Raw genomic sequence first — 11353 nt, 5'->3', positions numbered from 1 at the left:
TTAAAAAGCGTACACATACTAGTAAAGTTACGGAGATGCTGATAAGCATCTTCTTCAATAGTTCCATTAAAATGACATTCTTCTTTAATTAGATCTAATATTTGTTTTTCAATAGTGAAACTAGTTTTATTAGTTGGTGGAATTATAGCAGTTCCATGAATTTGTCTTGAGGCTCTTAAGTGATCTTCCATAGAGAGTTTTAAATCATTTATTGTGTATTTTAAGTGTTTTAAGTATGTTATTCACCAACAAATAGCCGTCAGCGTCTAGGTTCCGGCAGAACCCTTTAAATTGGAAGCCCAGCAACCTTTCCCTACAGGAAGACAGTCACCACTCGTATATAGGTGCTTAAATCTATATATTCTTTTGATTCCACTGCGATTCCCCGGCAGCGGCGCCAAAAAGTTGATGTGTCAAAAGTGTGTGCAATAATGCGTGCCTTTTTAATCTACTTTTAAATTTATAAATTCTTAATTTACTAATTACTTTCAACACCCTAACGAGCAACAAAACCTGATCAAATGTAGTTTAATATTTTGTAAGTTAAGGTTCGTCCCAAGAGAACGAGTGGATTTAAGAATATAGGTTTTGGTTTTTAAACTTTGAATGACAAGAAACAATTAAATTGCAAATAAATAACTTAAGAGAAATAAGCAGTAATAAATAAAACACATGCTTGAATCTTTCACACCTTGTTCACATTTGCCTTTTTAAATTAAGATCGAACTCAGATTGATAATTGACCTAAAAATATATATTTCAAGATTAGTTGATCAAGTTAATTCTAAAATAGATGGCTAAATTTCCTGCTTGCATTAAGACCTGATAATGGATTTAGTGTGATTAACCAAACCCACAACTAAGCTAATCCGATTATATTTAAGTTTTATCAAGTTTTAAGCATAGTGATGTTCTAGTTAAAACTTAATAATTGATTTATCCAAATCAGATTAATTTAACGGTGGTATTTTAATCAGACATAAAACATAGCAAGAATTTCAGAGATTCTGTCAAAATATAAGTTCTGTTTACATCAAATAAAGCCGGCGGCTTTAACAATGAAGCCGGCGGCTTCATTGAGATTTCTGAATAGCTCCGTCGAATACTTTTTATTTTGATCTGAGTATAAATAACATATGAATTCTAAACAATCTGGATGAAGTCGATGGCTTTGGTCCATGAAGCCAGCGGCTTCATGTTCCACCTCCAGATTTCTGTTTTCTTTCATACAGTTTAATAGTTTAGGCAACTGATCACAAAGTGTTACGTGATTCAAGCATATGTAAGGCTATTAGCCCATAACTAAAGTAAAAACAATTAAAAGACAAGAAATAAAGTAAAGAGTCATACCGACATAGAAGAGATTGAAAGCTAAAAGATTAATTAATGAACTTGAACGTTGAAAGGAAGTAATGTAACGACCCGACTTTTTCGACTTGCTTTTGTGCCTTGTGTTTTTGCGAAACTGTGTATTTGTGCGTACTGTGCTACTTTATACTCTGGAATCTTTATACACATGGCTTACTTTCATTTATATGTTAAAACGTGCCTTTAAGTACGTAGGATACTTAACTTGATCACCGGAAGCCTTTATGACCGTTAGTGTCACTTGACGTTACGAACAAACTGCGTACTGCGTACACGTTTAATTTTTGTAGTAATCGAAATATTATGACTATGAAATCTTAATTATTATTTCATAATAATAATTACTTGGGTTTTTAGATGCTTAATTACGCGTAGTAATTTACTTATGCTTACTAGTTAGTCTTGTTGGACTTTCTACCCTGTTGGGCCTTAGCCCACCCTACACTAGTTAGTGGACTATTTAATTAGCTCAATTATTAATAGCTAGTGACCCATTATTATGTAAGACAAATACCTATTTATTAGAGGGAACATGCTAGCATTTATGTCAAGTATTATCCTTAATGTTGCATGGGATCCTAACATAAGCACCAACTTTAGACAACCATTAACCAAAAAGCAAAAGTTGGTCTCCCTTGTCCCCCTCCAAAAATCACGGCCAAATCCCCCTCCCCTCACCTCATTCACCTATAAATACAAGCCTTACTCCATCTATTTTACACTTGCTTTCATTTGTAATTCACACACACTCACTCTCTAATTCTTTCTCTAGTTCTTTCTCTCTCTAAAAAGTGTAAGTATTGATTTTTCTTCTTCTTCTTTCTCTCTCTCTCACGAATTCATCATCATCATCATCATCATGGGTCTAGCTTTTTAGCTTTGATCTTGATTACATCTTGTAGATTCAAACTTGGATTTGAATCCTTCAAGAACATGGAAGATTCAAGCTTTCTAGCTTTGAATCTTCACCTACTTTGTAGATCTATATCTTTTAACTTTAATCTTGTTATTTTGTTATAAATATTCAAACTTGTGTTTGTAATCTTCATGTAACTTAAAAATCCAAGCTTTATGCTTCAAGATCTTCAAGAACAACCAAGATGCAAGCTTTATAGCTTGATTCTTCATATCTTTTGTTGGATCTAAGTTTCCTAGCTTATGATCTCATTATTTTGTTATAAAGATCAAAACTTGTATTTATGGTCTTCATGTAACTTAAAGATCTAAGCTTTATGCTTCAAGTTCTTCAAGAACACTAAAGGCTCAAGCTTTCTAGCTTTGTGACCTTATAACTTGTGTGAAAGGGATTCAAGCTCTCTAGCTTAGGGTTCCATCACTTCATTTGACTTAGATTATGTTCATACTTGCTTGATTGAAGTAAAGTTTGTAGCTTTAGTTGTAAATGTAACTTGTAATTGTGTTAAGACTAAGAATATGATGTAACCTTGGTTCATCATCCATCTAAGACTCTTAAATGAGTTGTGTTCTTACTTGGTCTTAAAATATTGTGTGTTGATGGTAGAATCTTGGTCAAGGTGATGCTAACCCATCAACGAGTTGTACACTTGAAGCTACAAGCATCAAGGATGAGAACCGTGATGAGCATCAAGCACTAAGAACCCCACCGGAGCACCTTGCTTACTGTTTTCGGGATCTGATCAGACCACCTGGGCTACTGGAAAGTTAATTTTCAGTTAGTTCGATTCGAGTAGATGATTTTCCATTTAGACCTCGTCTTAATCCGAGTTACAGTTTAGGATTTATGGCCTTCCGAAAGTCACTACACCCTATTAACGTTGTGCTGAAATTTCTGACCTACTCGCACTTAAACCATCGCCACGGTCAAAAGAAGATGAGTTTGGTTCTGGAAATTGGTCAGAAACTAGGGGACTCATATACGGAGCCATAGCCACTGATTACCCGTCTTTTCGTTTTTTATAGAGGTTGTAGCAGTTGACCGAAGTCAGCCTATTGTTTCGATCTCTATTCTTGTCAAACTTACTTAGCTTTTATGATGATGAATGATGATGATGATGACACTTAAACTTATTTTATGCGCTATTAGAACTTATGAGGATAACATACTGACCTATTAACCTTTGACTTAGGTTGACGACCTTTCGGACGGACTTACTACTTGCATACTTTCATTATCGACTTTACCGCTCTTATCACTGTGAGTTATAGCATCCCTTTTTACTTTAACTATTTTGGGACTGAGAATACATGCCCTTTTTTTTACGTTTTACATACTAGGCACGAGTACTTAAACTTTATATATGTGTGGGTTATACAACGGCATAAACTTTTCCCTTAGCTCGGTAGCATTTAGTCATTGGTTTTTGAACCGGTGAACGCGAATCTTAGATATGGATCCATAGGGTTTGACACCCCCACTCGGGCTAGTCGCGCTAGCATTTAACGGGTGTTTAATACTTCGTTAACATACGCATTCGCCAAGTGTACTTTTATGGGGTTATAAACATTAAGTTAGTTACCAAGTGCCCACGGTTAAACATATACTTTTCATACTGTTTTAAAACGCTGTTTGGAGCACTGAAATCTCGTGGCCTACCTTACATTACTGTTACAAATTAAACTATAGCTCAATAACATTATTGTTGACGTTTTTAAGCATGTTTTCTTAGGTGCTTAGAGGTTTGTTGCTTCCGATGTTTAGACTTGCTGTCTTGGTGTTTAAACTTGCTGTTAAGGACCTGCTGTGCTAGAATTCCGCTGCATTACTTAGAGATGTCTCAATCATGAAACTTTTCTTTTGCATTCGTAGTTTATGTTATTTTCAAATAATGACTTTGTAACGACCTTGGTGTCACGTTATCTTTTGTAAACGCTATCTTTTATGAATGCAAAACTGGTTTTCAAATAGCATGTAGTATTCGACCGTGTAAAGATCCTGTTGTTGACGAATCGTACACGATGGTTTTGTACGGGGCGTCACATTTGGTATCAGAGCCTTGGTTGTAGGGAATTAGGTTGCATTAGTGAGTCTAGACCGGACCGAGTAGGATTCACTAATAGGACTAATCTACAACTTGCTAGTTTACTTGTTTCCGCGAAACTTACTGCATGCTGCTGCTTACTTTTACTGCTATATGACGTATACTGCTACTTGATTTTCACTACTGCATGATATTATCTGCTTTTGATTGCATGATACTTCCGTACGATTTGCTATTATTGCCATGCTATTTACTGCTATAGATGATCTAGACTGTCGTAGTTATTTTGCCTAATACGTGCTTGCTTTATGACTTACTGACATGGAAAAAGTTATTTTTCCCTGTTCAGATGTCGGATGTCCCGCCCGTTATCATTTTGGAGAGCGACTCAGACTCACCCTCCACCTCGCCTGCCATTGTTGCCGATTCACAGATCCCGTCGTCGACACACTCTAGTGACTCTGGCGCTTCGTACTCTGGAGCCAATAGCCATGCACTCGACCCAGTGATCATCTCAGACGGACACGAGGATCCACCGGAGATTCCAGATCCACTCATCCCAGGACCCTCGGAGCCACAGCACCATTCCGATGGTGTTGTGATTCCGGGGGAATATGGGGACGTTCCGTAACGAGCATAACCATTGGCCTGGACGCCTTCCTGATGGGCGTGTCGTGCCGATTCCACCTTTCAGATATCAGATTATGACTACCGACCAAGCAGAGCCACCTCCAGCTGTTTTCGATGACTCATCATCCGACGACTCATCCTCTGATGACTCCAGTGACGAGGATTCCGACGAGGACCCTGAGGAGGCGCCCGTGCATCCACCCTCTACCCCGCCGAAGAAGCGGTATCGTTTCGATGGTACCATTATTTCAGGGGTTAACGGAGGTAGGTCGTTCGTTAACGCACATAGACTGAGGACTAGGGTCACCGCCAGCAAGCGGGTTGTGCGGTATCCTGCCGATCCATTCGTGTGTAAGGCTTACCGTTTCGCACCATCTACTTCTGGCGCTGGACCGTCTGCTCCACCTGCACCACCTGCCCGACCATCTCCCTCCGTCGAGGAACTGACGAGGGAAGTGGAGATCCTCCGTGCTCGGGTAACTGAGCTCGAGGACCAGATGTCCCACGTAATGGACATCCTTTACCCACCGTCACCATAGGGCATTGTAGTAGATTTCATTATGTAATCTCGTTTGTAGTTTCATGTTTTACTCATGTATTGTATGAACCTATGCGGATGTATGCAACTTATTATTAATGAATGGAACTTAGTGTTGTTTACTTTTTGTACGGTGTTATTAATGAATGGAACTTAGTGTTGTTTACTTTTTGTACGGTGTTCTAATTACATTACTGTATGTTGATTCTGTGGTATCTGTATCTAGTTGCATTACTTAGTTCACATGTGTTGCGTTGATTTCATGTTGGTTGCCATATACTATATTATTATTTATTAAATGCTGAATTTTGACTTAAGTCAAAATTTTGTTTAGAAGAGCAATGGCGAACGGAAGAGCAGCGCCCACAGTAGCACAAATTGAGGAAATGATTGCTGAAAGAGTAGCCGCAGCTATTACGGAAATCAACCCACAAGCCCCACCAGTTAACCAGCCCATTCGTAACGGGTGTACTTATAAGGAGTTTCAAAGCTGCAAGCCCCACAACTTTAGTGGTACTGAGGGGCCAGTTGGATTGACTAGGTGGTTTGAGAAACTAGAAGCTGTGTTCCGTGTAAGCAACTGCTCAGAGACGAATAAAACCAAGTATGCCTCCTGTACGCTATCGGACAGCGCCCTAACCTGGTGGAACACACTTGCTCATGCCAAAGGTATTGACGAGGCTTATGCTACTCCTTGGGAAGAATTTAAGGGAGCCATGATCGAAGAGTACTGCCCCAGAACAGAGATACAGAAAATGGAGGCTTAGTTCTGGGAGTTGAAGGTTGTGGGAAACGATCTTGATGGTTACAATCGTAGGTATATGGAATTAGTGCTGATGTGTCCCTCGATTGTTACCCCGGAGTTTAAGAGAATGGAATGATACTTGTGGAGACTTTCCAAGTCCATTCGGGGAAATGTCACCTCTTCTAAACCACCCAACGTCCCGGAAGCTATGCGCATGGCGCACACTCTGATGAACCAGATCACCCAAAAGGAACCTGAGAAGGCGAAATCAGAATCGGGGACTAGTCATGAGAAGCGTAAGTGGGATGGAAACAAGGGAAAGGTCTTTGATCAAAACCCAGCTAAGAGGCATGAGGGTTTCAAGGGAAACAACGACTGGAGGAACCCCAACCCGACCCCTAGCTCGAACCCCAACTACAAGGGTACTCTACCGTAGTGCAAAAGGTACTACATGCACCATACTGGGTACTGTAATGTGGTCTGTGAAAAGTGCAAAAGGACCGGGCATATTGGTAAGGACTGCAAGATTCCCACCCCAACGGTGAAGACAAACCCTACTGGGCCAAGGCAGTGCTATGAGTGCGGACAACATGGCCACTTCAGGAATGAATGTCCCAACAAGAAGAAGGATGGTGGGCCAGTGCGTGGAAGAGCTTTCAATGTGAACGCAAGGGATGCCCGTGAGAACCCCGAGTTGGTAACAGGTATATTCACTATCAACAATCTATTAGCTTCTGTCCTATTTGATACTGGTGCCGATAGAAGCTATGTTTGTAGACACTTTTGTTCTAAGATAGATTGGTTGTTAGTTCCTTTAAAGGAGAGTATGCTTGTTGAGGTTGCCAATGGAAAACTTGAGAAAGTTGACCAAATTGGCCGAGGAGCTATTATCAATATAGCTGGTGTGGATTTCGAGATTAACTTGATACCCATCAAATTAGGAAGCTTTAATGTGATTGTCAGTATGGATTGGTTGACCAAAGTAAGGGCTGACATTATCTGTGGAGATAAAGCTCTTCGTATACCCCATGGAGATGGTGAGCCACTGATTATTTATGGAGAGAGATTTAGTTCGAAGCTGAACCTCATTAGTTGCATGAAAGCACAAAAGATCATGAAGAAAGGATATCTTGCTATTTTAGCACATGTGAAAACGTTAGAAGCTGAGGTGAAGAGTGTGAATGATTAAAACAACCCTCACTTTTCCATTCCGGATGTACCAGATTTCCCTTAGAGTTCATTGTCTAATCCTGTGTATTCGAATTAGGGTTGTTATCCATATACGATTAATGAACCATAATTGAAACTTGTATTAAATAATCGTATTTATTACTTAAACCCTAACACTAATAATAAATTAATAATATTAACCCTAATCTTATAAACACTGGTTCAAATACTAAATTTATTATATAAACTATATGTAATAAAATCTGACATTTATATAACATTTAATTAAAGGTCATGGATAAAATATAAATAAATAAATAAATAAAAGTAAAAAAAAGTAATATATATATATATATATATATATATATATATATATATATATATATATATATATATATATATATATATATATATATTATAAATACATAATTTTTGAGAAAAAAATATATAATACATGTATAATTAAATAAAAAAAATCGGCTAGATTAAATAAAAGAAATAGAAATATAAACTTGGTCATTAAGCTTTCACAAATCCTAAACCATTCCTAATTACTTGCATCCTAATCTAACTCAAGTTCTTAAGCATCAAGTTTCCTAGAATCCTAATAAGATTATAATTCATGTAAACTCATCTATAAAACCCACATGTTGCATCCCAAAAATAAACCACAAAGAAATCCCTTCCATTCCCATTATTTTTGGTCGACTATATTGCAGCCTTTCCCTCTAGTTTTGTCAACCAAAAGCAGCCTCACAACAGCCCTCCTGCAGCCTTTTTAATTGACAACCATCACCTCTAAACCCTCAACCTGCAGTCGATTTAACTCCTCCAAAATAGTCCTCCACGAGCCTGCACTTCTCTCCTTTGTTCAGCACTCCAAAATAGCCATAATAGTCGACATCCTGCTGCTATTACAGCTGCTGTTTTGCCACCTAAACAGCACCATAATCGACTGGTTCTGCTGCTATTTGATTGAGATTAGTTGCTGCATTTTTCTTCCTGTTAGTTGCTGCTTCTGCGTGTTGAAATTAGTCCAAGAAACTTGTCAATTGGGTCGTCATTGTTGCTGCTATTTTGCTATTTTTCTGTCGAGATAAAACATACCCAAGAACAAGCTTTTGGGTCGAATTTTCCTAGCTGGTTTTCTGTTTCAGATTCAGTTCACATTCAACATCTTCTTGATCTCAATCTCTTGTTAAGGTATCCTATAAACCCTAGTTTAATCCTACTTAAACCTCTTAAATAATAATTACAAGTATTATGATAAAAGTGTTATTATAAGATTTTGATTAAGTATTATGTATAACGTGAATAATGAAATAAAAGCATTAGGTTATGTTGAACTAGTTAATGAATTCATGTTGAATTATGATTAGGTATGGATAAGTAAATTAATAATGGTTTTTATGTGTGATTAGTGATTAATAAACTAGATCATGAATGTTATTAGTAATAAAGATAATGATGGTGATAAAAAGGTATGAACTAGTATGAGATTATGATTATGATTTTATGTGAGTGAATAATGATTAGTAATAAGATTAAGATTTGCCAAACCGAAAGTATTATGGTTAAAAGGATTAGGAATTATGAGTTATGTTAATAAGTTAAAAAGGTGATGATAAAAGTTATGGTTAAAGAGTATGAATATGGATAATTATTATTGTGATTTAGATTATGAGATAAATTAGAAAATATTTAGTGAATAAAAGCTATGATTTTATGTATGGATATAACTATGATCATAGGCTTTGGATATGATGTATTTAAAAAGAAACTAGATAATAAGGTTAATAAGATTAGGACGTTGAATATAAATTATGGTTATAATCATTGTTTATGATGAAGTTATTAGGTTATGATTTTATGTGATGTTGGTTATAATGATATACATGCATGCATGCATACGTACGTATGTGTGTGTATACATTGTAGGTATATATGTGTGTGTATATGTAAATATATACATACGTGTATATGTATATGTATATATGTGTGTATATGTACGTGTGTATGTATGATGAATGTGTATTATAATAGGTTAGTACATATAATAATGAAAGTAATAAGTGTATATATATGTATCATCCTACACTTATATATATCTATATAACACCTACACCTAATATATACATATACCATATAGTTATGAACACATACATGTATAATAATAATAAAGAATATATATATGTATATATCACATAGGTATAAATATATACCTAACATATAATGGTAAGTGTACATAATAGTTGATTAATTAAAGAATAATACTATTACTATTATTATAACTTATACACTTATCTATATAGTAACACTTAAGTACACTAAGTATATTATCACTTATATAAATATAAATTTTCTCGAGAACGGTCACTGTTAATATAGTTTGCTATATTAATAAACAAACTTTATGTCTATTAGACATTAACTAATCGAACATAATATCTCTAGGTTGAGATCTTCGTATTCAACACTCTGATCATATAACTTGCGTGGAATATCTATCTGCTATTAAGGTGAACTTCATAGCCCCTCTTTTTTACTATTTCTTAACTGTTTTATAACTTTTGGGTGAGACACATGCTTGCTTTTAAGCCATTTTACGCTTAGACACAAGTACTCAAACTTTATTTTGATCAGTTCAAACTGTTTGCTAACATGCTTTGATTCATGCTTAATCCCTACCATGATATCGTTAATTACTGGAATTTGGTAAGCTTAGTTATTGTGATAGCGCTATTGAGGGTGATGTCTCTATCCGGATGACCGCTGGTCAATGGATACATAATAATGATGAACGACACGAACGTGATGTGTTTAGGGTAACTAATGGTTAGTATCGATATCATTTACACCAGCACTACTACCGAACTGATTAAACCGCTTATTTAAATCTTGTGGTCTAAAAACTTGTTATAATTATTAAACCTATGTTGTTCACTCAACCATTTTGGTTGACACTTTTAAGCATGTTTTGTCTCAGGTACTTAGATATATTACTTCCTCTGTAGAACTCTGCTGTTACTTAGAAGTCAAGCCGAGCACTGGGACCAGAGTTAACATCCGCTTCCATGGCGATTTTGGCGGGGTGTTACAGTTGGTATCAGAGCTCTGGTTATAGGGTACTAGGTTACATTAGTGTGACTAACATGAATAGTTAGGATGCATTAGTGAGTCTAGTCTATAACCGAGTTGTTCATTTGCATTGATTATTTGCATTACATTCTAGATTATGTGCACTTATATTTGTTATGCCTAGAACTCCTATACCATTCAAAATCTTTACCTATCTCATTATGTAATTTAGGATAGCCAAGGCTTGTTATAAAGAACCAGGATTGTATTCTACGTGTGCCTTATATGGGTACCTTAGCAATCTTTAGGTCTATAACCTTTCCTGCCTTAGTTTTAAGTGCTTTCCCTTATACTGCCAATCCATCTTACTACTTGCTTTTACCTCTGTTGATATTCTGTATCCTTTCCTAAGGATGTCAAGCCAAAACCCTATCATCTTGCCGGATCTCGACTCTAAAGGATCGGTTAGTATGTGATTGTTATCATATCCATATATACCTTATGACCCAACTTCGCCATTGTGATTCAAAGTATTCTTTGACTCACGCGAAGGGATGTCACTCACGACTCAACCATCCCACGTCAACTATCTAAGTTTGATCACGTGTCCTGACCTTATGGAGTGACCTTGGAATGGAAATATGAATTAGTGAAATATAATGACGCTTGGCCGACGTGATTATATTATGGTAATTCATATAAAAATTCCAATATCATGAAATATGGAATAGAAAGTGAATCAAATAAAAATTTTCTATACATCTCGATGTTATTACATGAAGGGTAATTATCATCTGATTTATAGATATACGAAGAGATCGTTTCAACCAAACTATCTATCTCATACTCATGAGTAGATTAACA

This window comes from Rutidosis leptorrhynchoides, chromosome 7 (genome assembly GCF_046630445.1).
Source record: "Rutidosis leptorrhynchoides isolate AG116_Rl617_1_P2 chromosome 7, CSIRO_AGI_Rlap_v1, whole genome shotgun sequence".
Classification (NCBI taxonomy): domain Eukaryota; kingdom Viridiplantae; phylum Streptophyta; class Magnoliopsida; order Asterales; family Asteraceae; genus Rutidosis; species Rutidosis leptorrhynchoides.
This window is presented reverse-complemented; position numbering follows the sequence as displayed.